We start from the raw sequence: 25952 nt of genomic DNA on the forward strand, positions 1-25952 counted from the left end.
TCAGACTTTCAAAGTTTCATTTTCTAGTTCAAGCAATATAGCTTTTAAGACAGTTTTAAACAAATTTCCTCAGGAAAGCTGTTTTCACTCAAACTCCTCAGGGATTTACTTTAATCGAAAACCAAGTAAATCCCACCAAATAAAATTTCTTGTGACATGGCCGACAACACAAAAACAGTAGCTGATCACATTCTCATATATGAGTCAGACCTTTAAATTTTTAATAGCTTGGATCTCCCCTGTGAAGTTAACAACCAAAGCTAGTTAACGTTTGACTGTTCAAAGCCACGTGAATGAATTTGAATGAAGAAAGCAGCTGCTGAGAGTTCACAGGAATATAACGTCATTCCTCCTGCTGGTGGAGCAATAAAATCAAATTAGTGGACAACATATACATAGTTATTAATATCTTAACTATTAAGGTAGATTTTCTTTGTATTGTATTATGGAAAGTTATTACACATTTTATAACAGAAGGTACATTAAGGGAAATTAACACCAATTCAGAACAAAGTTTTTGGCTAAATTTTCACTTTACAGCTTTAGCCTTTATTGTTTTGACTGCATTTCAATTCTATCCCTGTGTGATGATATTTAGCTTTGAAATAGAGAAACAGGCTTTGGACAGGTTTTCCAATTCAGACAGTAACTGCCTGTATTGAGAGACTTAAAGTGTCCAAGAAAACAAAGGCACACCAGTACAGAACCAGCAGCAGGCTGAACTGTTGCCACAGTCAGTGAGGTAAGCTTAAAATTTCCCTCTGACTGTCAGATTTAGGTGAGCTGGTGCTCACCACCTTCTTAAATTTCTGTTCTTGGCATTTCCAGCAGCTGTTATCACCCCTATGCCTCAACAGAGGAACAGCTGTGTGTAAAACTGCTTTTCCACTCACTTTAGCCTTTAAAAACATTTAAGGAGAGTCTGTCTAGTCTAACCTCTGACCTTTCGTTTCAGTCTGAAAAGCTGGAGTTAACTGAATGGATTCTGTTTTTGAAAATCAGTCCTCTGACTGTAGTGGAAACGTTGAAGATGACTTGGATGAGAGCCCTTTGAATCAACCAATCAGATAAGCACAACTAAACTAAATGATTTTGTTCCTTACAGCTGCTTACAATAATAACAATAAATATTATTTACATTTTTATTTCAGCTTTTGTGTTCCTTGCATGTTTCTTCCTTTGTTTTTAATCTTTCTAAAACATTTTGTGTTACATTCAGCTGTAAGTAAAGGGTTCTATAAATAAAATCTGATTGGTCATTGGAATTATGTTGCAGAAAAACTAGGATATGTCAGACACATCCTGGGTTTAAGATTGAATATTCATACACAGTATATCAGGTTATGGAGACTGCTCTCCATCTTGGTACATCTTTAACATTTTTGTTCTATTCCACTGTTAACTGATTGTAAGCCGACCCAAAGACTCAACATCTGTGGTTTGATTTATATCCGTCTGAATCGCAGCCAGTCGTAAAACCTGCACTACAAACACCAGTGTGAACAATTAGCTTGAAACCATGGCAGCTGTCCCATTTGCTATGTCTCTAAGTTTAGAAGGGCAACACATTCGAAACTCCTAACTCGCTCCTTGTTCTTACTTTATCGCTCTGTAAGTTGATGTTTTCTTTCTTATTTTCGCTTAGATGTCTGGAGCCAAAAAGAAACTTATGTGATATAATTTTAACAATCTAAAGGTATTCATAAGAGATAGAGATTTTGTCATCTAAGCAAACTTATTTCTAATTTGCAAAGCAAATGACACCTTGGTCTCATTTATATGCTGCTCAGTATTATTTTTAGCTGATGTAAATAAACCTTGAGCGACTTCTGTACTTGTGTAACTTGTACAACTAAACAGTATTCAATCTTGTCATGTTCACCCAACTGAAGAGAGGCAAGTACCAACAGTACCCACAATGCAACTGAGACTTCGCCTGTTTAGAGGAGTTTGTTTATTTGCAGTGTTTTAAAAATGTGATAGTCCCCTACTAATTTCTAAGTTTTGGCTTATTTTCCACTCTGAAATTCTTCAAACTCAAAACTTTCAAAACTCAAAAAGAAATAACAAGAATAGTGATTTTATTTGAGGGAAAAAAACTGTCCAAATTAATGTGGCTTTGTGGAAAAAATCAGTCTTTAAAATCTCTGGCAAAATATTTTCCTATTTTTCTTACTTTGCAACAAACAAAAGTCTTCAAGCATGAGCAGCACATCATGTCACAATCGATCTTAGACTTTGACTAGGTCAATCTAAAAATCTTTGCTTCATTTTTAAAAATGAAAAGCAAAATATTTGAGGTAAAATATAAATAGTTGGTTAAACAGATATATTTAGCAATCCATCCATTTGCTTATCTAATAATCCATCCATCCTGCTTTGTATAGGTTCATATTGCCTCTTGATAACAAACCCACAATCATGCCTCTCATGATCTTGTAGCTTTACAACAGAATCACAAAAAAAAATCAACACACGTCTATACAAAAATAAAAAGCATGAGGTATAGTAAAGTAATCAGATTAAAAAAATGTACCTGGTGATTAATAAAGTTTTCTCGATCCAAATATGGTCAAGTCAATGGTTTGATCTGTCGCTTCTCTTGGTCAACAACTGAGATTTGTTTAACACCGTTTCTGAAGTCATGACAGGCAGCAGCTGTGAAATCGATTACAGAGCAGAAGGAAAAACACTGCCACAGACCAAACTCATGAACACCACATAAAACCATTAAAAAAACCTCAAATCCCAACAGGAAGTTGTATTTCCCACCTCATCTACTCCAAATCAAAAAGAACAGTCCTTGTTTTTATAGAGGGTTTATAGGATTTCATATCAAACTCTTGGATTATTTTGTACCATCTTTTTAAATTATGGTTTGCAATGAGGAGATGAAAAGGATCAGTATTACAGCTTAATTCATTTCCTACAGACTGCTTCAGCAGGTGTAAAAGTGGAACATAAAAAAGCGATTTTCAGTCATTCCTGTAAACAAAATGAACGACGAGTTGATTATAATTCAAGGGTATGTAGCATATCCCTGCAAAAGACTTGCTTGATTCACAGTTAACTGATTAATTTGACAGTTATGATAAATCACTTGTAATTCGCCTATTGTATTACTGTAAGATAGTATTTCTAGGTGGTTTCTGATTTTTAAAATGCAGAAGTCAATACTGAGTTAACTTGACATGTTTTTTTAAGTGAACAAATCAGAAAATCTGGAATAAGCAAGAATCAAATAAACTGATTCAAACAGTTTCTTTTCTTTTCTATTTTAGTGTATTTTCCTCCACTTAGTAACATGCTTAAATTCAGCGGGTCGTCTCGTCTGATCCAAGGTCAGACGAAATGACTAACAACAAATTAACCAACAACACCATCTATAGCATAATGCTTGTCAGATTGTCCAAGATTATTTATTTAATTTAACTGAATACATAAATCTTCAAAATAGACTTTATATAGAGGAAACATAAGCATCTTACCTGCTGAGAGATGTGAGGAGTTCCTCTCCCTGTGGTCCAGAAGCCTCTCTGCTGTTTCCTCTTTCTCTGACTGAACAGCAGGAGGAGGGGGATGGAGAGAAAGAGAAAGGAAAGGAAAGAAAGAAAGACGAAGAGGAGGGAAGGAGGAGAACAGTGAAGTTTTCTCATACTTGAAGAATTTGTCCTCCCTCTCCTCCTTCTGTCTTTCTTTCCCTTTCTGATGTCATTCTATGTGCTTCACAGGTCCCCACTGGGCGGAGGATATTCGATGGAAAACATCTGAATTTTTAAATGTTTTTAAACGGCCTGAAATTCTTAATGTTTTTAAGGAGTCTCCATCCCCTGCTGCTGGACGCGGCCAGAAAGAGACAGTCTGCTCTGTTTTTCTCTGTTTATTAATCGCCGTCCACCGTGGATGCGGCTCCGGCAGACCTGCTGCTCTGCTCTGTGTGAGCGGAGCAGCTCCAGGATCTGACCTCACAAACAGACATTTGGCTGTAATCACTGTTGTTTTGGTCAGAAAGGGAGTGAAGCTAAACTATGACATGTGATGGGTTGGGATATTTTCTTAATACATGAAATGAAAGCAAGATTTTTTCGGTGAGAAAATGTATCTGGACCAAATGTGAGAATTTCTGAGAAGTCATATCAATTTGGTCTCATGCAGCCAATAAAACAGGATCCCTTTCCATGTGATTAGAACGCATTTTTTTGTTTTTCTAAGTAAAAGTCAACATGAGCACTGCTGTTTTTTAGACCACACAAAGTGAAGTGCACGACATGAAGAAAAGCTAAGGAAAACAGTGAAGGACAAAAAACAAAAGGGATGACTTCACATCAGAAGACAAAAGCACCCTTCACTATAGTCATCCATTGTAAAAACATTTTTGTTATGGAGACTCAATGAGCCTTTGGAGATTTGATTAACATCCCATAAAACTGTCCTCACCATTTGCACAATAGGTTTCAGTCCTCCATCGTTATTTTAGCTGTTTGAATCTTTTAAGTTGCTGCTCCAGCTGCAGAAATTGCAAATTTAAGCAAGTAGCTGCTTTCTTGTTTTAAATTTATGGCTTATAAAGAAAATAATATATATGACTTGTTTGAAGAGTGAATAGGACCAACATAAAAATATATATATATTTCTAGAGTTCTAATAAAAATACACAGAGACTCTTTGCTTAAAAGAAACGAATAAAACTTTTACAAGGTTTCAGTTGCAATTATAAACAATGTTAGAGTAACTAAAAGCCTTTATGGAAAGGATTTTTCAAAAGATGTATCTTTCAACAGGATTTTTCAAAAGATTTATCTTTCAACATGTTTCCTTCTGAAGAAAATTCAAATAGCTTGGATTTCTCAAAAAAAATTAAAGTGACATTATCGTAATGCAATTCATTTATTGAAAGATATTTCTACAGCAGTACCAGCTTTTTAAAAGTTGAAACCTCATCCTGAAGAATAATCAGATTGGAGATTCCACCATCCAGACTGTGATGAGGTTATAATTGTCTTCACCTCATCTGGAAACAGATTTTGTTTACGTGAGGATGTAATGTATTTAGATTTGGATTTAAAGCAAATGAGAAATCCTCTGATGGATAAACTCTATCGTTTAACCATGAACTCCTAAAGTTTTCAGTTTGCCCTTATGACTCCTGTTTGGGGCTTTTGCAGGCTCCGCTCTGAAATAACCGAAATGCTTCAGAAACCAAACATATGTGCACAATAAGGCCACAGCTAATTGTACCACATGTGCTGTTGACCCAGCCCAGCAGGGTCTGCCAAAGCCGCTCTGAGTCTGCAGAATATCAAGAGTGGATTTTGTAAAGCTAAGAAATGCAAATTTAAGGTGACATCTCAAAGATGATTATTTTGTCACAGATTCGGACAGTTTGTGAGATACTACATGACCAGGAAACAGACTCTTACCACTTTGGGTCTTTTCCTTAGGTCTTCCATGGAGCTGTCTGGCAGTTTTTGACCCAACATGACAAATAAAGAGCGAGAGCAACCACAGTGCACTGCTTTCTGTCATGCTTCTGGCAACGGATAAATCTCTTTATCACAAACCTTTAAGCTCAAATTGCTTGAGTTCTTACAATAACTCACAAATATATAGTTTGCATCTGCAAATCTTGTGATGGTGTTGGCATGGAAGATTTTATGTGGCCACAAGTAATCTTTTGCAAATAAAGTAGTTCGGAAATGTCTTAAATTGACATGAAAACATCTAGTGCCAAAGGAAAAGTCTCATAGCCATTGCAGAAATTGAGTCATGAAACTTTAAAAAGTGGGATACAGTAATTTTGGTCATTTTCAGTGATGATGGCGGGTGGAAGTGGTTCCATACTTTAATACACAGATGCTCAATTATGTTAAAATATAATGATTGTTCCAATCAAGTGTTTTCAATGATGTTCTTTGTGCCAGTTTTTTAAATGGCCTTGCTGTATGAATGAGCTCAGTGATAGTAGGCCAGCAGCAAACAGTCAATTACCTAAATTTGACAGGAAGTAACCCTCCAGCATAGGGTAATTATATGACTTACGTGATGTAGCAACCCAAACAATCAGAAAAAAAACATTTCAGGGATTCATGGCTGGGGTTGGCAACAGATTCTTAACATTGAAAAAGAAATACAGTTTCCGACCAAAATAAAAAGGTGACATATTTCCACTGAAGACATTGTTCCACTGGTAAATTGCGAGTATCCTTTAAACACCATGCCTTTTTATTTAATTTTTTTCAAATTTATGGGGATGATTAATGTGGATCGAGTCCCTTTGCCCTCTAGCACCAATTTGTTAACCATCTGTTTTGTTTAATACAGTTTTCTCAGAATGTTGGTTTTGCATAACAGTCTTTTTACTGGTTGCGAGTCGGTAACGTGACCCCACAATGTATTTGAAATTGAGATAAGAAATGAGATCTACATGAAGGATCTCATTTTTGTTATTCCAAAAAGACATTAGAAACAACACAAGAACTCACTTTTTTCTCTGAGGTCAAATAAAGTACATAAACTCTGTATAGTCCATGTCCAGCTCTATCAGTGGATTTGTCTGGCACACATTGCGGCACATTTTCCCACTCATGTCCACTGCGACTCATTTGCCCAAAGAAGGGTCAATTTACAGATGATTAAAGATTGGCAACCTCCTTTTTCTGCCTTTTGTTTTGTTTCTCTTTTATGTTACCAGGCACTGACTACTAGTAACGTCACATAAATTCCTTTCACTGCTTCCTGCAGATTAGTTTTAATTTATTAATGTCAATTTTCTTTACAATCTACGCTGATGGCGTACCCCTGTCAAGGTTGTATATCAGATTCACAGTTACACAGAGAAGAAAGATGCCATAGCAATGGATTGGACTGTAAACAAATACAGGATCTGGAAGTGTCTACTGTGACCTACATAATGTGATCTCCAACCAGACTGGTTTATTCTTAATAATCTAATATTATTTTAGTTCGTAGGGACATTCAAATAAGAAATATGAAACTTTCAGCCAATTATGGTCGGGTCACCATTAAGTATGGGAGAAAAGATCACAGCAAAAACAATAAAAACTCACTCTGTTGTAACTTCAAGCTTCACATCCATTGATATTCTAAATATGCAAAGGGACTCCATGATTAACGTATGAACAATTGTTCTTCTTGTATCTTAAAGTTGCTTAGATGTCTCGTTCTAGATCCTGAAGTACTCCAATAGGTAACAAATAAAATGAAAGAGTCTTTTGTGAGTTGAAGAAAATATGTTTTACGTTTGAGCCAGATCTAAAGACTTTTCTGTTTACCCAAAGCGTGAGTGTAAGTGAACGGTATGAAAAATTAGAAATGAAGTTGATGACATTCTGTAAGCACAAAAATGGTGTCAAAGTAAGAGTCGTTTGTGTTATGTGGCCCACAGTATACACAGCCACTGCATAAACATTCATTTGTCACAGTGTGTGCCGTGTCTGAGCTCATATAAACAGACATGATGGAAGGCTGCAGAACATATGGCCTATTGGATATTCTGTAAATAGATTTACTCTAAAAGATATATAAGCCCTAAAGATGTTCTTTATTTAATTGCAAATATTCATGGATGTCAGAAAACATAGCAGGTAGAAAATAAACATTTGTTGTAGAAAAATGACTAATGATGTCGACAAGTAAGTCAATAATAGGAAAAGCCTTGAAATATCTTGCCTGAGATACATTTGTTATAGCACAAGTGGGAAATATTGTTCAGGTCTGGAGAATACAAGGAAGACTCAAAACAATTATGTCATGCCTTGAGAAAGTTTTTCTACCTTTTGCACAGACTTTTGTAATGTTAGAACTACAAAATTCAGAACATTTGAATTTATTTACATTTAAGACTCCAAAACAAAATGTCACATAGTTGTATAGTGGGATTAAAAAAAAAAATAGGGATAGAGGGTTAATGATATTTTCAGTCTTTGTCAGTCTTTTTCAATCTCTACGTCTGCCTCTCTAATCTCTCTATGCACAGTTTTTATCCTCCTTGTCAATTCAGAAATGAAAACAACAAACAAACAAGATCTTCCTTTTTGCTATTGCTTCACTGATTGAGTCTTTGATTGTCTTCTTTGTTTTTATTTTTAAATAATTAAGTTGGTTCAAAAAGTGTTTATGTGTCTGACCAGATGATGGATTGTCTGCATCCTGCATGACTGAAGATGGTTGTGGAAATCGGGTTCATGTACAATATCACCATGATTGAGATTAATGACAAAGAACTACTCCTGCATGCAGCTATGTGAATCAAAAAAGAATATCTACCTCTGAAGTTTCTTTAATGTATGTGAACAGTGTTTTATGTGGTTGGCATGTTACTTTTATTTCCTCTCATAACTGATTAAGCCTTAATTAGTTGAGATGAAGTAACACAATGTGCTTAGAAGCTGAATGGAAAAATATGTGACTTAAGAAAGAGAAATGGTAAAATTGTTTGAACCAAGTAAAAGGGTTCACTAGGATCACAGAAGAGAATAACCAAACATCAGAAACATCTGGTTCAAAGAGGGGAACGTGATTAAAAAAGGAAAATTGGCTTAAGTCAAACATATGCATTCCTGAATCATTTTTTAGCTTTTCTCTTCAGCTTTTCATTATAAGAATTGAGAACATGTTTCAGTTTCAAAAAAGCCTGTTTAAGACAAACTAAAATGCTCAATGCTGTCTAATCTACAGGTGTCCTCTCTTACAATTACAGCTTTTTGAATTTACCTTGTACTTAATATTTACTGAAGTCCTTCTTCAATATTCAGTCACACTTTATGTTGTCCTGTTCAAGTTATTAGTCCACTTTTAAAAAACAAAACAACATTTGTCAAAACGAACCATCTCTCCTGCCAATCTGGCCATGCTAAGCTTTCCAAAGTCCTTTCCCCTTAATTTTTCCACAGCATATTTTATATACGACTTTAAGCTTAAAACACTCCAGTATCCTGATAATACACACAATTTATCTCCATCTAATACAATAAAATATCAGAAAAAAAATACGCATTGATGTCATCAGTTTAAAATATAATTTTAAATGACTACAAAAAGGACAATTAAAAACATTTATCACGGTCTTTTTTTGCTTTGTGATGCATGAATAGTTCCTAATCTCTTAATCCCAACATGGCATCTCCGCATCGACTGATGAACGTCACTTTCATTCTTACAAACCATCCTTTGTGAATGAGAGTGAAAATGAATATAAAAAAAAAATTTTGAGGTGGTGTTACATTTACATTTCCAATGATTTAATATACATAAAAATTAAATGCAACTAAAACAGTCATTAACACGTACAATTGCTTCCACAATATTTTTTTATGTTTGTGCATAAGATGGACTTTCTCCAGCTGCAGTGAAATATGACTTTGGGATGAGAATCTATTAGTGGTGAGGGGATCCAGCTCGCTCCCTGTTCTCCGCACCGCTCCAATCCAAAGTGACTTCAGCATTACATCAGTAAGGATCAGATTTTCATAGCATGTACAACAAGCCAGCAGGACTTGCCTGTCTGGCTGCATGCCTGTCTTTTCAGAACCAAGTAGCACATGTAGAAAAACAGAGAGGTAAGACCAATACGAAGAATAACCTATAACTCATTTGTTGTATCTGCCAGATCTGTCTTTCTTAATGAAGGTTTAATGGAGACTGCGAGTCTGATTCAGGTTTAAATGGTACCACGAGTGTCTCTACCCAAACCACAGCAGGAAAGAATGAGAAAAGCAGATTTTAGACCTGTTAACCTGGGCAGCTCTATGATCAGTTTGTTGCATCATACATACATATCTTCTCCTCTACTTCACTTTTAGACAGAATCTGTTCTACATGCATACAAACATAAAAAAGTTTTGACCAGTTCAATCTTTCCACCTGCTGAATTAGACAACTTCAAATAAAGCTTAAATCTTATACTAGAAAATTCCTGAAGAAATTTAACTGGGGCCTGCCAAAGTGTGCCCGTCAGTTTGGACCCAGTGTTCAGATGCTAAAAATTAGCATCAATGCTAAGCTTAGCTCAAAAATTCTAAAGAAGCATGTGGAGAATCACAAGAATGTTGACTAACATGGACTTGCAACATTCAGCATGATAAACTAAGTGAATCAGCTAAAATTAGCCAAAATGCTAATGCACAAAATTGCCAGTAAATTCCACAACGTAGAAAGAACTCAGCAATGTTGGATATGTGGAGAACGCAAAACTTCATCAACTATAAGACAGCTTCTCAAATCTGCAAAGAATTTCCTGTTTATTCATTTCCGACAAATTGAATGCACTTAAAAACAGCTTAGAAAAGCTATAAATGCTATTGTCAAAGCATTTTCCACAGGTGCCCCATGCACTAGACCCATTACAGTTTGCATATCAGGAAAAGGTGGGTGTCGACGATGCCATCTCATACCTCTTGCACAGGACACATTCTCATCTGGACAGGGGGAAAAGTGCTGTGAGAATCATGTTCTTTGACTTCTCCAGTGCTTTTAACACCAACCAACCTTCCAGATTGAGTAACAAGCTCCTTCAGATGGGGGTGGATGCTCACCTGGTATCCTGGATTGCAGACTATCTTACAGAGCGGCCACAGTTTGTCAGACTGAAGGACTGCCTTTCTGACACTGTTATCAGCAACACTGGAGCACCACAGGGAACAGTGCTTTCCCCAGTCCTGTTCACCCTGTACACATCTGACTTCTGCTACAACACGGAGTCATGTCACATGCAGAAGTTCTCAGATGACACTGCAATTGTGGGGTGTGTCAGGGATGGGAAGGAGGAGGAATACAGGAACCTGGTGGAGGACTTTGTGCAATGGTGCAGACTCAACCACCTGCAACTCAACACAACCAAGACCAAGGAGATGGTGGTGGACTTCAGGAGATCCAAGTCTGCCCTGCTGCCAGTCACCATCGAGGGGGTCATGGTGGAGGTGGTGAACACTTACAAGTACCTGGGAGTACATCTGGACAATAAACTGGATTGGTCAGCAAATATTGATGCACTCTACAAGAAGGGGCAGAGCAGGCTGTACTTCCTGAGGAGGCTGAGGTCCTTCAATGTCTGCAGCAAGCTCCTCTGGATGGTCTACCAGTCTGTTGTTGCCAGCGTCCTCTTCTATGCTGTGACATGCTGGGGAGGAAGCATTAAGAAGAGGGATGCTGGGCGACTAGACAGGCTGGTAAGGAAAGCCGGCTCTGTTGTGGGGTCTAAACTGGACTGCATCATGTCAGTATCAGATGAAAGGACCCTGAATAAGTTACTCAACATCATGGACAACGACTGTCATCCACTCCACAGTACAATCATGCAGCAGAAGAGTCTGATCAGCTGGAGACTTCGCTCCCTGACATGCTCAACAGACAGACTCAGGAAGTCATTTGTACCAAGGGCCTTACTATTGTACAATGCTTCACTGAAGGGCAGGGGAGAAGTGGACTTCTCTGCTTAGTCCATCGCCACAGCAGACTTCACCTCCACACTCCTTGTAGTGTCATACAGACTGATGGACTGTACTCCGACTGACTCTGTGAGGTATATTTTTAGCCAACATGCACTCCTCCATTTTGGCAACTGTCTTAAATTTAATTTAGCACTTAGGTTTTTAGTGTTTTCTAGTATTTTTAGCTCTTAGTAATGTTGGTCTGGTAATTGTGTTAATTTGGTGATTTAGTGTTTTTGTGGTATATTGTGTGAATTGTAGTGCATGTTGTGTGTAATGTCTTGAGCTGCTGGGACCTTGAATTTCCCCTTGGGGATTAATAAAGTATTCATCATCGTGTAAGTTGAGCATTTTCAAACATCTTTTTTTGTTCTTTCTATTTTTCATTGTATTATTAAACTTTCAAATTGCCACGTAAGTCAGGGACGATCTGACTATACAGAATACATATTCAAGATATCAGTAATGTCATTCTGACTAGTCAGAATGTTAAACATATCTTAAGCTGTGTAATTCAAGATATCTCCTACTCATTTAGAGATATCTTAAAAGGAATTTTGAGTAGTCAAAATTACAATTCAAGATATCTTTATTTAGTTTTGTCTAGTCATTATTTGCTTTTAAGATATCTATAATTTAATTTTCACTAGTCAAAACTACATATCTCCTATTCAAAAATAAATTTAAGCTATCTCGAATCATGTTGTCATTTGAGATATCTTTAACTAGAATTATGACTAGTCAAAACTAAAATCGAGATGCCTTGAATTTACTTTATGACTAGTCATAATTTAATTGTAGATATCTGAAATGTGTATTTCAGATAGTCACCAATTTATTGTAGATATCTTGAATTGAAGTCTCCATACACCTCTATGGTAAATCTGACGTCATTTCGACTGATCAGAATGTAATTAGAGATATCTGAAATAGGTATTTTATCTAGTAAAAATATAATTTGAGATATCTTAAATCGCTAAAACGTCTAGTCACAAAACAATTTGAGATATCTGTAATGCAAGGGCAGCAAAACCGTATTTATGTTAAAACGGCTTGCCATAGATGTGCCATATCATTGAAACTGCACACACCATCCCCACCCTGAAACATTCTTTCATTTTTTCAGTTTATTTATTTATTTGTTTTTTCATTTATTTTATCGTTTGAATGTCACTTCAATTTAACTTTAACTGGCTGCTGATACACCAAAACCTCCTCACTCTGGGACAATAAGAGATATTTATAATATTTTCTGCGCTTTCCACTTGAGTTTTTCAAGTTTAACACAGTAAAGAGCACTGAATATAAATCTTGTACCACATTTTGCAATTATGAGTGGCTCTGTGTTTGTTTACATGGAAGTTTGTAAAGGGACAAAATGTAGACAAGTCAGCCAAAACTTTCGCAAGTCAGCCACTGCTCTCCTTCTGCATTGCTATGGGCTGGCCCCAATTATGCAAACCTGGAATAAACTAGGTACAGCTGTTATGTTTATTCTTACAACACATTTCAGCAGCAAGGCAGTTGAAAGTGCTTTACATCATAAAAAGTCACCAATAATGAAACAAACCATAAATATTACTTTTTGCCATGTCTAATCATCAAAATCATCAAGCAAATACACATCAAATAATTTCAATGAACAACAGCTCAAAACAGACGTAAAGGAACTCTGTGTTTCGGATGTTTTGCAATTTTATAGAAGTTTGCTCCAGATTAGTGGAACATAAAAAAACTTAATTATGCTTCTACATGTTTGTTTCTGGGAATGCAGAGTAGACTAGAGCCAGAATATCTGAGTGATCTGGAAGGTTTGTACAACAACAGGTTTTTATTATCTTTTGGTGCTAAACTGTTCAGTGATTTAGAAAAAAATAACTATTTTAAAGTCTATATTCTGAATTACTGAGAGCCAGTGGACTAAAGTCTGGCTGGAGATTTCTATCAGAAACTCAATTTTTCTGAAATCAAGTCAGCCAGAGCGAACTGTAATTGTTTGGGTCTAAAATATACACCCCTACCTTTTCTTCTGAGAACAGCTGTTTGTGAAAGAGTCAATGCAATCTGATACTTTAGTTTACGCTCAACAATTTATAGACAGCTTAAATACAGAATCATACATAGGAAAAGCATAATTACAAAACACACCTTACGGGAGCATCCTTTAAGATGCAGCTTTGAGTTGTTTGAAATGTATGGAGTGAAGGTTTGTTGTGGTCTGTTTCAAACTTTTCTTTCCTTTAGCTCTTATTCCGCAAGTTTGGAAAACTGCAGTTAAATTTCCTTTAACTGATAAATATTGCCACTATGCATGGCTCTATCATCATAATTTATCCTGTTCCTATGCAATTAAAATTGTTTTTAATAAAATGCCAACGGGACCATGTTTTTTTAGGAGGGGTTTAATCAAACCCCTCCTCAACCTGTTACTGCAGATTAATGAATTAATTACCAAAGTTCAACAACAGAAAACTTTCCAACAAGCTTCTTATAAACTCAGTCCTTTGGTCTTTGACTTCAAGACTAATGCATACATTTTAAATTCAGTTAACCTTTCTTTTTGTTAATGGGCTAAATTAAAAAGCGAAGGTTTACTCTCTAGTATCTTAAAGAGTCAAAAAATAAATACATCCGTGCTTCTAGAAGCAAATCTGGAACTAGAACTTTATATGAATGACTTAAACTGAAAGCACTGATGTAATTTTTGTTTTCAAGAAGCTTTTCTTGAAACAAAAATAGCCTTAAGCATTAGCATAGACATTACATTCTCCACAAAGCTACAGTTCCAGAACAAAACTTTAATTGTTTGAACATTATGTTCATAACATCTCAGCTTTTCTTCAGTCTCTGCAGTGCAGAAAATAATTCCTCACACTGTAACGGGTCATTGATGCCCAAATATAAATCCTATGTTGTACCCAAAAGTGAGACTTTTGTGTCACTTCACTGGATTACACAGTTTTTCCATTTCCTGACAAATAAACAAGTCACACATGTACAAAGCTGAGTTTAATACAAAGAAACACAAGCTGGAGTTTATCAAGAGTTGAATGCTTAAAAGGTTAGTCACAGAAAGGGAACTTTTGAGTCAAACCCTTTGCCTGCCCTAAACTACATTATTGTTTTAATCTCTTTTCTACTAATATGGAGCTTCTGTGGAAATCATTTGGATTAAAAATATTTAATCCCAATACCAGCTGTGATAAATTCCTCATTCTGCTCCAGTTAACAATTGCACCAAAACATATAAACTAAGCTAAGTTGTTTTGGATAATGATGTGCAACAGGATCATGGGCTTTCTCCCAAATCAATCAGTAACAGATAACAGTAGAAACTCCGATGGAGACCAATTTCTGTTTGCCATGTAAATTTTACTGTGAAACCTTCACAGAATCTCTATTCAGATTATAGTAAAGCAGATTATCTTCCAGCACAACTAAATTCACTTAAATCAGAAGAGATCCAGGACATTTTTGGCTTTTGTGAAAAATGACAAATTATGTTTAGTTTCAGACACAAGCACAGCCCTCAAATACTACAAATCTTCTAGGTCAGAGTGTGTAAACATAACAGGAGTACACTTTCTACAATGCATGACGAACATAAGCAAACATATGTTGGATAAAAGATGGGCACATGTGCCAGTTTGATCATTGGCTACTTCCTGACTCACAGTTTCCACTGAAACATAATGGCCAGACCTCAAGAATGGGAGCACGGTCAACCTGAAAGCTCTCCTTACCTTAAAGCCAAAGAAAACACATAAAAGGGGCAGAAGGAGCCACATAAACCCAGGTCAAGCAATAGGGAGTGTATATTAACCAAAGAGGGCAGATGTGGAGTTCTCCTATAAATCAGTAGGCAGAGAAAGCTTTAATGCAGTTATGATGGAGGAAAGAGAACTTCTCAAATATTTGCTGAGTTGCCTCTTGTTGTTAATGCAACAGCAAGATAATACAATCAATAATTAAATTAAATTAAACTTCTAAAATTCAAACACCAGAATCTAATTTGTCACTTCAAGCAACAAAATTTTAAATTTATGATGTGCCTCTGACACCATCTGAGCTCTCCAGAAGGAAATGCCTTGGAAGATCTGACTAAAACATAGGAAAACATGAGAAAGTAATGGTTAGAGTGAACAAACATCTCACCAGAAGAACTGGTGTTTACCACAACCATCAGGTGATGAAGGGACATCTGCTGAACCTCTTTAAGCTATAAACTCTTAGGAAAATATTTCACAGGTGTGAGGATCCCAGAAGCAGAAATGAGTAACAATAATTTCCATATTCCTCAGATAAAAACAAAAAACAAAAGGACTTTCCCCTGGAAAAGTTGATTTAGGAATTGTAGTCCTGTCTGAAAGAGAGGGTTAATATAAAAGCATCACCTTCACTTACTCATAGAAAGTAAATTTACTTCACTTTTTTATTTTTGTCAGTTTTTCCATATGACACTTTGTGGCATAATATGCACCACAAAGAGATCCTTAGATAATTATTCTTGCATAGGTTTACTTTTATGCTTGTATTTTGTTTTCTATTTACACATTTGTGACAGAGCTACCTTAAAAATCTGTTGGGTTTTTTTCTATTTCAGAGAGCCTGAAAGGACATCAAGAAACAGCAAAGGTATCACTTCTCAGAAATGGACAAAAAATGACGTGGGGGTTGATTTTACAAGAGACAAAAAAAAAAAGAAAGAAAAATCTGCCCACCTTTATTTTTTTTTCCTTTTCTACGTTTCTTCTGCTCAATCATTCCTTCACCATCTGGGGACACTAACCTCTGGTCTCGTAAAAACGGCTGGAGGATAGAAAGTTGGAACCGGGACATGTGGAAAACACGATATCTGAGAGAGAAGGAAAAATAAAATACATTCTTCCAGAATAAAATATGCTTACTTTCATGCCTCAGCATATCTGGGTTTTATGATTGTGTTAAAAGGTTACCACAAGTTCAGTTTATATGTTTAGAATGTGTTGCAATCTTTCCTTAGTAGTATAAAACCACATCAGCAAAAACAACAAGAGAAGTGATTTCTCCCTTTTATCCTTTCCGTCTGTTGAGGAAATATTTCATTTGTATTGTTAAAGGTTAACAGTTTCCCAGAGATATGATGCTTGGCTGCAGATCTGGATGAACTCCAGTGGTGGGGGCAGCCTTTGGATTGGCTGCAAAATCCAGTTCCAGTAGGCTGATACATAGATGCTTGTGAAATTACTCAAATGTCACAGAAACACAGACTGTTGTCAGCAGACAGAAGTGTCGAGACGGTATCAACCCCCGCTTGTACTGCAGCCAGGAACAAAATAAGGTATTCATCGAAGATGAATTGTAGAGCAAGCCAAATGACAGCAGGTTTTGACCCCTAAAGACTAACATGGCTTTGGTTCAGACACCAAATGAATAAATTACCACCAAGCATTAATAAATGATTCAAAACAGCCATGACAATAGTAAAAACTTAGCAGCTTGTGCAAGTACAAAAACATGTTCACAAAAGATGAAATCTAAATTAAAAACCATTAAAAGATTAACATATATCAGCAAAAATACTCAGAAAGATGGCTAAACATTAATGATGTGGTTCTTCTGTTCCACCACATTCACATTGTGGGATTCAGATCTGGAGCAAACTGGCATACAGCACTTTCCACGCAAAGATTGTGATCTATTATAAAACCAACAACAACCAGAGAATGCAAACTCTGACTTATGTGAACACTTGTTTTGGATTCAGAGTAAAGTCACCATGTAGACTTCCACTGATAAGTAACTTAAAAAGAGTCTATGTTGTGTTCTGTGTTTTCCTGTGTTTATTTTGAAGTTTCCTGTGTGTCTGAGTCTCCGTGTTGTCCTGTCTTCCCTTGATTAGTTCCCAGGTGTGTCTCGTTCCCTGATTACCCTCTTGTGTATTTAGCGTCACCTGTGTGTGTCTGTGTTCGTCGGATCCTTGTCTGTGTCTACGTCTACGTCAGTCTGTGTACGTCCGTTTATGTCTAGGTACGTCTAGTAGTGATGGCCAAATGAAGCCTCATGAAGCAATGAAGCTTCCGGCCCATTGCTTTGCCCAAAAGTTCATTACTCGATGCTTCATTCATTTCTCACTAGTGACATCTGCTGGTGAAGCTGTGACAGCCTTGTTACTCAGACAGACATATTTATAAACAATTAGTAAATGCAATATTGTCACAAAGTTTTTGTCAAACTCACGTTTAGTAACAGGAGAGTCAATTAAATCCTATTTAACTAATCTTTTTTAGTTATTAAAATTATTTGTTGCCAATCCTAGTGGCTGTTTTCTTCTGTCATTGACTGATTTAACAGTAGACATTTGTTTTGGTGTACTCGGAGTCCAGTGCTTGTTGGGGCAGACAGTTTTCTTCGAGTTTTGATTTGCCTCCTGAAAAACTTTCTATTGGCTCTCTGATCTGATCCCTTATATTTTTACTCATAAGCCAGAATTTTACTCGTCCAGCAGCTTTAAGTCTGTTTCTGCTGTGCAAGACTGATATATTTTTGCAGAACAAAGAAATAGTGGAAATTTCAAGAAGGTGAGAATTTTGGAGGAGAAGGGTTTAATTATTGTTATTTAAGAATCTTGTGAGTGAATCATCTCAGGTTTTCCCTGATGTCAGATTTTTTCTTCTTGCTGGCTCCTTTTCAATCAAGTTTATTTGTGTAGCACATTTCAGCAACAATGCAGTGTCAAAATGTTTTACATAATAAAAACACATAAATATAAAGTCATAAAATATGCCACAATCAACCATTGAGAAAACTGGTAACAAACATTACATTTTGATGAGTGTCATCATCAAAATCATTAATACACATGAACTATAAAAGGTTCCTTTTATTTCGGCCACTTATGAAGACAAATACTCCACTCATGCGATCAAGCAGCGGCTCATCACGCTTTTATTTTGAAAACCGACACGCAAAATGAAGCAGTCACGTGACCCATGCAATGCGAGGCCTCGTTTGTTGCCAGTCACGTGGTTTTCAGCAAGACGACACAAGCCTAGAAGCGGGGCTTCATCGGACACGCCCCCTTATTACTCGGTACAAGCCTCGAAGCCTGGCTTCAGATAGACCATCACTAACGTCTAGTCCTCGTAAAACCTGTTGCTACCTGTAGTGAGCTTCAGCCTTCCGCTCAGCAGTGCTGCCAGGTCTGTGGACTGTGTTTTCTGTTTATTTATATCATTCATTAAAACTCCTCTCACCTCATCTGGGTCTACTGCGTTTGCCTCACCGCCACCAACACACCGCTTCATGACAGAAGGATCCGACCAAACTGAACGGTGAGGCACGCAATTACCATCATGGACCCAGAGGAAATAAAAGAATTAACGGAGACCATACGCGAGTATGAGGCTGCCATGTCCAAGCCGTACGCTGCTACAAGACGGCTTGGATTCGCCATCCGTTTGGGTCTGCTGCTGGACTTCTGGGTTCCACGTTTTCCGCTTCCTGAGCTGGTGGCATTGCAGAGGGAGGCAGAGTGGGAGCGTGAGGCAGCGTATGCTGTCATGGCTGGAGAACCGCTGCCTCCCAGACCCAAGACTCTGTCCTCCCGATCCACCACCCCCGTTCCGCGGCCGGAGCCGCCAGCAGCAGACCTTCCGCGGCCGGAGCCGCCAGCAGCAGACCTTCCGCGGCCGGAGCCGCCAGCAGCAGACCTTCCGCGGCCGGAGCCGCCAGCAGCAGACCTTCCGCGGCCGGAGCCGCCAGCAGCGCATCCGCGGAGGGAGCCGCCAGCAGCGCTTCGCGGCGCGGAGCCGCCAGCAGCGCTTCGCGGCGAGCCGCAAGCCGCGCTTCCGCCACCCGAGCCCGTTCCTGCCGCCGCTCCAGCAGCGCGCAGCCCGTTCCTGCCGCGCTCCAGCGGCGCGCACCCGTTCCTGCCGCCCGCTCCAGCCGGCGCACGCAGCTCCCGTTCCTGCCGCCCGCTCCAGCCGGGCGCACCGAAAGCCCGTTCCTGCCGCCGCTCCAGCCGGGCGCACCCGAGGCTCCCGTTCCTGCCGCGCTCCAGCAGCGCGCACCCGCCCGTTCCTGCCGCCCGCTCCAGCCGGGCGCACCGAGCCCGTTCCTGCCGCCCGCTCCAGCGCGCAGCTCCCGTTCCTGCGCCGCTCCAGCAGCGCCACCAGCTCCCGTTCCTGCCGCCCGCTCCAGCCGCGCCCGGCTCCCGTTCCTGCCGCCGCTCCAGCCGGGCACGGCTCCCGTTCCTGCCGCCCGCTCCAGCCGGGCGCTCTCCCGTTCCTGCCGCCCGCTCCAGCGCCGTTCCTGCCGCCCGCTCCAGCAGCGCGCTTCCCCGAGACTCCTAGTGCTTCCCCGAGACTCCTAGTGCTTCCCCGAGACTCCTAGTGCTTCCCCGAGACTCCTAGTGCTTCCCGAGACTCCTAGTGCTTCCCCGAGACTCCTAGTGCTTCCCCGAGACTCCTAGTGCTTCCCCGAGACTCCTAGTGCTTCCCCGAGACTCCTAGTGCTTCCCGAGACTCCTAGTGCTTCCCGAGACTCCTAGTGCTTCCCCGAGACTCCTAGTGCTTCCCCGAGACTCCTAGTGCTTCCCCAGACTCCTAGTGCTTCCCGAGACTCCTAGTGCTTCCCAGACTCCTAGTGCTTCCCGAGACTCCTAGTGCTTCCCCGAGACTCCTAGTGCTTCCCCGAGACTCCTAGTGCTTCCCGAGACTCCTAGTGCTTCCCCGAGACTCCTAGTGCTTCCCCGAGACTCCTAGTGCTTCCCGAGACTCCTAGTGCTTCCCCGAGACTCCTTGTGCTCCCGCCTGCCGCCGCCTGCGGCCCCGAGACTCCTTGTGCTCGCCGCCCGCGGCGGCCCCGAGACTCCTTGTGCTCCGCCGCCTGCGGCCCCAGAGACTCCTTGTGCCTCGTCACGCCTGCGGCCCCAGAGACTCCTTGTGCTCCTCGCCGCCTGCGTGCGCCCCAGAGACTCCTTGTGCTCCTCGCCGCCGCCTGCGCGGCCCCAGAGACTTGTGCTCCTCGCCGCCGCCCCGTGCGCCCCAGAGACTCCTTGTGCTCTCGCCGCCCCATGCGGCCCCAGAGACTTTGCTCCTCGCCGCCCCGCGGCGGCCCTAGAGACTCTGCCGCCACGGACGGCCGCCGGACAGCCTCCGTGGTTCCCGCCTCCTGCGCCGCGGACGGCCGCCGGACAGCCTCCGTGGTTCCCGCCTCCTGCGCCGCGGACGGCCGCCGGACAGCCTCCGTGTTCCCGCCTCCCTGCGCCGCGACGGCCGCCGGACAGCCTCCGTGGTTCCCGCCTCCTGCGCCGCGGACGGCCGCCGGACAGCCTCCGTGGGTCCCGCCTCGCCTGCGGGGGCCGCCGGACAGCCTCCGTGGTTCCCGCCTCCTGCGCCGCGGACGGCCGCCGGACCGCCTCCGTGGCTCCCGCCTCCTGCGCCGAGGTCGGCCCCCTGACCTCCTCCGTGGCTCCCGCTTCCTGCGCCGAGGTCGGCCCCCTGACCTCCTCCGTGGCTCCCGCTTCCTGCGTTTCCACCCACCCAGTTGGGTTTGTTTTGTTTTTGTTTTTTGGACTTTGGACCCTCGTGTCTCCGCCTATTTGATAGGTTGTTTTTCGTTCTTTTTCCATAGACTCTGGCCCCCCGTCCAGCTCCCCTCCACCCACCCTTGTTGTGTTTCAGTTTTTGGGCGTCTGGGAGCCGCCCGTTAAGGGGGGGGTACTGTTGTGTTCTGTGTTTTCCTGTGTTTATTTTGAAGTTTCCTGTGTGTCTGAGTCTCCGTGTTGTCCTGTCTTCCCTTGATTAGTTCCCAGGTGTGTCTCGTTCCCTGATTACCCTCTTGTGTATTTAGCGTCACCTGTGTGTGTCTGTGTTCGTCGGATCCTTGTCTGTGTCTACGTCTACGTCAGTCTGTGTACGTCCGTTTATGTCTAGGTACGTCTAGTCCTCGTAAAACCTGTTGCTACCTGTAGTGAGCTTCAGCCTTCCGCTCAGCAGTGCTGCCAGGTCTGTGGACTGTGTTTTCTGTTTATTTATATCATTCATTAAAACTCCTCTCACCTCATCTGGGTCTACTGCGTTTGCCTCACCGCCACCAACACACCGCTTCATGACAGTCTATTTCTTTGCCAAATGGGCTTTGTTGGGGTAGTTGGTGTTTGCTTGTGTTGTGTGGAGTTGTCATAAACAGAAACTTGCACGGAGTCCCATTCATGCAAGAACTGCCACTGCTCAGCTCAAAATGTGAAATAACATTCTAGCTGGAAATTTTTTCTTATCAACTCAGAAGCAAAAACAGGCCTCAGAGAAAAGATGATGCATCAAAATTCTGTTTTCCTGGTAAGTGTGACTCAGAAAAAACAGCCCCAAGAAAATGAAAGAAGTTATTGTACAAGCAATAGAGAGTCAGTGGTTTTCCTCTATAAAATTCTAACTATTCAGCCACAAATGGCAACGCAGAATTCAAGCTATGCTGAGAGCCATAGAGATCTGAGGAGTGGGAGATGTCAGGCAGATGACAGAGAAATATTAAAAGTCAACAGTGGGGACTGTATAACAAACTGACAACAAACAATCTGTCATGAGGTTTGAGGATTTCTTTGGTTTATATCATATTCTAAAAATGTGGAATATGGTAAAGAACACCAGAAATAATCCACTAAAACCATGTACATTCAAGAGACACAATTTTAGAGGGTTATGTGGAGGTATATGGGATGTCAGGATCTTACCTGCAATGAATGAGTCTTTGAACAAACTTTACAAACTCACTTTTTCCAGCTCCAATCATTAGCTCTCATTTCCAGCAGTCACTGGGTGGGTCAAAGTCTATCACAGAACAAAGACACAGTATAAACAACCATCAACACATACACTAAAAACAATTTAGAGAGACTAATTAACCAGTCATTTGTTTTTTTCTGTGTGAGGAAGCTGGGGTACCCGATAAAAAACAGAGAACATGGAAACTGCCTGCACAAAGACGTAGAGCCAGAATTCTGGCTAAGAGCTTCTTGCTGCAAGGTGATAGTGCTCCCAACTGTGCAGCTCTTTTATAAGAACTTTATTAGACTTTGGATGAAGCATTGCACTTTTATCAACAGATGGGAAAACAACCTTTCTTCTCATGTAGCCAACACTGGTGTCTATAAAAACTTATTTTGAGGATCTAAATGTGAGGAAATGGGCAAGATTTATTATGTGCTTGACATATTTGTCACAACTGATGACCACAGTTCTAAAACGTTTCTGTATACTAAGACCAAGCAGATGAAATTCAATGTTTTCCTGCATCATTAAAAGCTATGTGAATGTTTTTAATGCTTCACATGTCCATTAGTCAAAAAATTAACCAAGTTAATCTGACACTTTCAGTTTCCACCACAGCAGATGCGAAGATGAATAAATTGTTTTCATGTTGTGGTTTGAGATTACATGATGTTGCTATTATTACACTCTTCATACCTGTCTCTGATTTAAATGGCATGTTATGAGGCTACGTCTGCTAACTTCTAGCTTTTCCTTACTCAAGTCTTGTTGTAACCATTACTTTTTATTTTATTTGGCAAAATGCATGGTTGCAAAGACTGATATTGATGTGATGTGCTGACATTTCATTTGCCTTATTCTATTTTAGATGCACAACCCGTCCCTTTAGAGTCCTTCTGTCTACAATTTGACACCAAAATAAAACAGTCTGACACTTTCACTTACTTTTGATGTGTCCAACTATGATAATTCTGCTTTTAGTAATGGTCTGCTGACATCTTAAGATGAGGCCAGCTGAGCACCATCTGCAGCCTCTTATGAATCCATCACATCCACCTGTAAAAGCAATCCAAGCCGATTTTAGTTACAGCCAAAGAAATTTGAAATTTATGCAGAAAACAGTAAAATATAACTATGGGAATTTAACTAAAAGTACTTAACCTTTTGCAGACAGTTTAATGCAAATTGTAGTTTTTATTTATACTGTATTACAGAAAAGAAAAAAACACAGCAAGCAATAAAAAAAAGACAAACTGTTTGATTTTGAAATGCTGAAGTATTCAAAAGAACAGATTTGACTCACTGGTATCTTTTTGAGGAAGGTGATCATTGCTCTCGACACAGATTTTTTTTTTTTACATGGATCAATTATACAGGAAAAATAAAAACAGCTATACTGCTGTGGAACTTTAATTGAATATTTAAAGTCCAAACAGGAGGTGCGTACAGACTGACGCAAGACTTCCTTAAGAGCACAACTCCAAAGTTGAGTTAAGTTCCATCTTCCGAGAAGCAGACTCGTTAAACACAAAAGCACAAGGGTGCTTCTGTTTGCACAAGCAGCAGCTTCTGCAGTCACATCTGTAATACGAGTTTGTTTTATCGCCAGGGGATCTGGTAACCAAATATTTCAAGAAAAGACCCACTGGAAGGACTCCAGTGACAGAAATGATGTCATGTAGATCCAGCAGGGATTTAAAGGCAACTGTCATAATAACACCCCCATCATCACCATCGCCACCATCTTAAAAGATGTGGATCTTTTAAGCTTTTCACTATTGCTGCAAATAGTGAAAATTTTCTTATTTTTCCTCAGGCTATTGCAGGTCAAACCTCAAGAGGCAGATATATATAAAACCATGAGCTGCCGACATGTATACTGTTCAGTCTGATACATTGAAATCCCTGTTGAACTGCCTGCTGATCTCAACAGCTGCATAAATGGATGTAGAAAGCAATTGTTTGCTTTAGATATGAACAGTCAACCCATTCGAACAGTAAGGGTGGCATGGCTTGAAGGGCATTATGAGCTCCTACCATGAATTGTCAATGAGTTTCATCCTAGTCCAGTTTGGATAATATTTACCTTATTGGAGATTCAGTCATTTGATAACATTTGCCAGCGTGTGTGTAACAAGATGTCCTTTTGAGGCTGGACTTACAGTGGAGAAGAAGATCGAGGCAGTAAGTTGGAAACAGCAAAGATTTATTCTTCCAGAACAGCATCAAGAGCAAAACCACAAGTGCAACTGCAGGATTAATTAGTCCCAGCTGTGATGGACCAAACCACCTTTAATTCAGAGTGGATTTCAATTTATCTATCACTACTAGAAATAAAACAGCTTTTACCAAATAACACATTTCTATTTACTTTTAATAAATATTTTACCCTTACACCATAAGTGCCATTATGAAACACCACAAAAAAACCCAAACAATCCCCACTTTGCAGAGGCCTCTCCCGGAACCTATAAATGGTGTCTGGACCGCCAGGGAAGTATTTGTCCAAATACCCTGAAGAGGACACAGAAAAGATGAACAGATGAATCACTCCATCTTAGCACTTTCATCTTAACATATTATGCTCAAACATTTGCTCAAGTTTTACAAACCAATCACTCCCTGATCCGAGTAACAATTATCCTCCCTTCATAGGCAACCACCACACTTCTCAATGAGGAGCAGCTGAGCTGAGCCTGGGAAAAGAAGGTTGCATGCTCGTCACCAAATACTCAATAGTTAAAACTTTTTGTATACAAATTGTTAGATGTGCCAAATAAAGTCCTAATTTTAATAAAGTGCGAAAAGTGCTGTTAAAATGCTATACACTGGTTTAAGTACAAATAGTTCCAGTAATGGAGATCTCTTCGTTACACTTTGATTGAAAGCTTTCAGTTCAGTGCAAAGTTAAACTTCTATTTTTGTGCTATTAAATTAGTCTTGACTACATGTAACTGTTTGAAATACTTGGACTTGGTAAAATCTCAGAATTTATACAAAAAAAAGAAAAAATTATGAAACAGAAAAACAATCATTGGGTCCAATTTGCTTGTTAACCTTAAACCTAAAAGTTAGTCAAGAGCTCAGAATTGTGAATTGTGAAAAGTTCTACCAACAAAACAAGACTTTGTGATTTCTTGAGCTGTACGCTTTTAAAAGGAAAACACTGCTTCACCAAAGTTCAGAAATTTTTACATTTTTAACATTGTTTATTACATACAGAAGAATTTCTTCATGCATACCGTATATAAGTGTGTGAGTTTTAGTTTTACCTTTACGTACCTACCAAATACCTTTATCGGAAGACATCGGGGGTCTGGAGGGCTCTAATCCGGTAAAATACCAAGATGAGAAATGCTGATGAGGAATTCAGCCGTTTGATTCATGTGTTGGAAAAGGAATGCATGTAAAAGTTGCTGGATAGTAGCCATACAGAGTTGGATTAGAGCTGGTGTATGACCTACAAATTTTAGAGGGATTCTCGTTCCAAAACTAATGGGTGAAATGTCTTCTCAGGATGTCTTCTAATTCTGAGGAGGAGTGAAGACATATTTATTCAATTAAAATCTGTTGGAACATTGCAACAAATGTTCAAAGTTTTACTTTCAGTTTCTTTCTCTCAACGTCTGTGCCTTTAGAAAGATTGACCTGAAGAAAAATATATGCCATCAATGACTTAATATTTAGAGTGAAACCAAGAATCAGCCTAAGTTCACTGCAGCAGTGTTGAGCTGAGTGAGATCAGCGGATCTCT

The 25952-nt window shown here is 39.9% G+C and overlaps 1 protein-coding gene and 1 long non-coding RNA gene across 2 annotated transcripts in view; both read right to left on the bottom strand.

Annotated features, from left to right (window-relative positions):
- LOC122844153 (tenascin-like) overlaps positions 1-22190 on the bottom strand; it is a 49711-nt gene extending 27521 nt beyond the window's left edge. The window contains 3 exon segments of the mRNA XM_044139365.1: positions 3489-3558; positions 16169-16302; positions 22162-22190. The gene's annotated coding sequence lies outside the window, so the exon portion shown is untranslated.
- Positions 22191-22208: 18 nt separating this feature from the next.
- On the bottom strand, positions 22209-24446 carry LOC122844156. The gene is made up of 3 exons (XR_006372820.1): positions 24361-24446; positions 23144-23254; positions 22209-22258 (listed from the first exon to the last, which is right to left on the bottom strand). It is a non-coding gene; the product is annotated as an uncharacterized LOC122844156 (long non-coding RNA).
- Between the last annotated feature and the right edge of the window lie 1506 nt (positions 24447-25952).

The sequence above is a fragment of the Gambusia affinis genome, linkage group LG14 (assembly GCF_019740435.1).
Source record: "Gambusia affinis linkage group LG14, SWU_Gaff_1.0, whole genome shotgun sequence".
In the NCBI taxonomy this organism is placed as follows: domain Eukaryota; kingdom Metazoa; phylum Chordata; class Actinopteri; order Cyprinodontiformes; family Poeciliidae; genus Gambusia; species Gambusia affinis.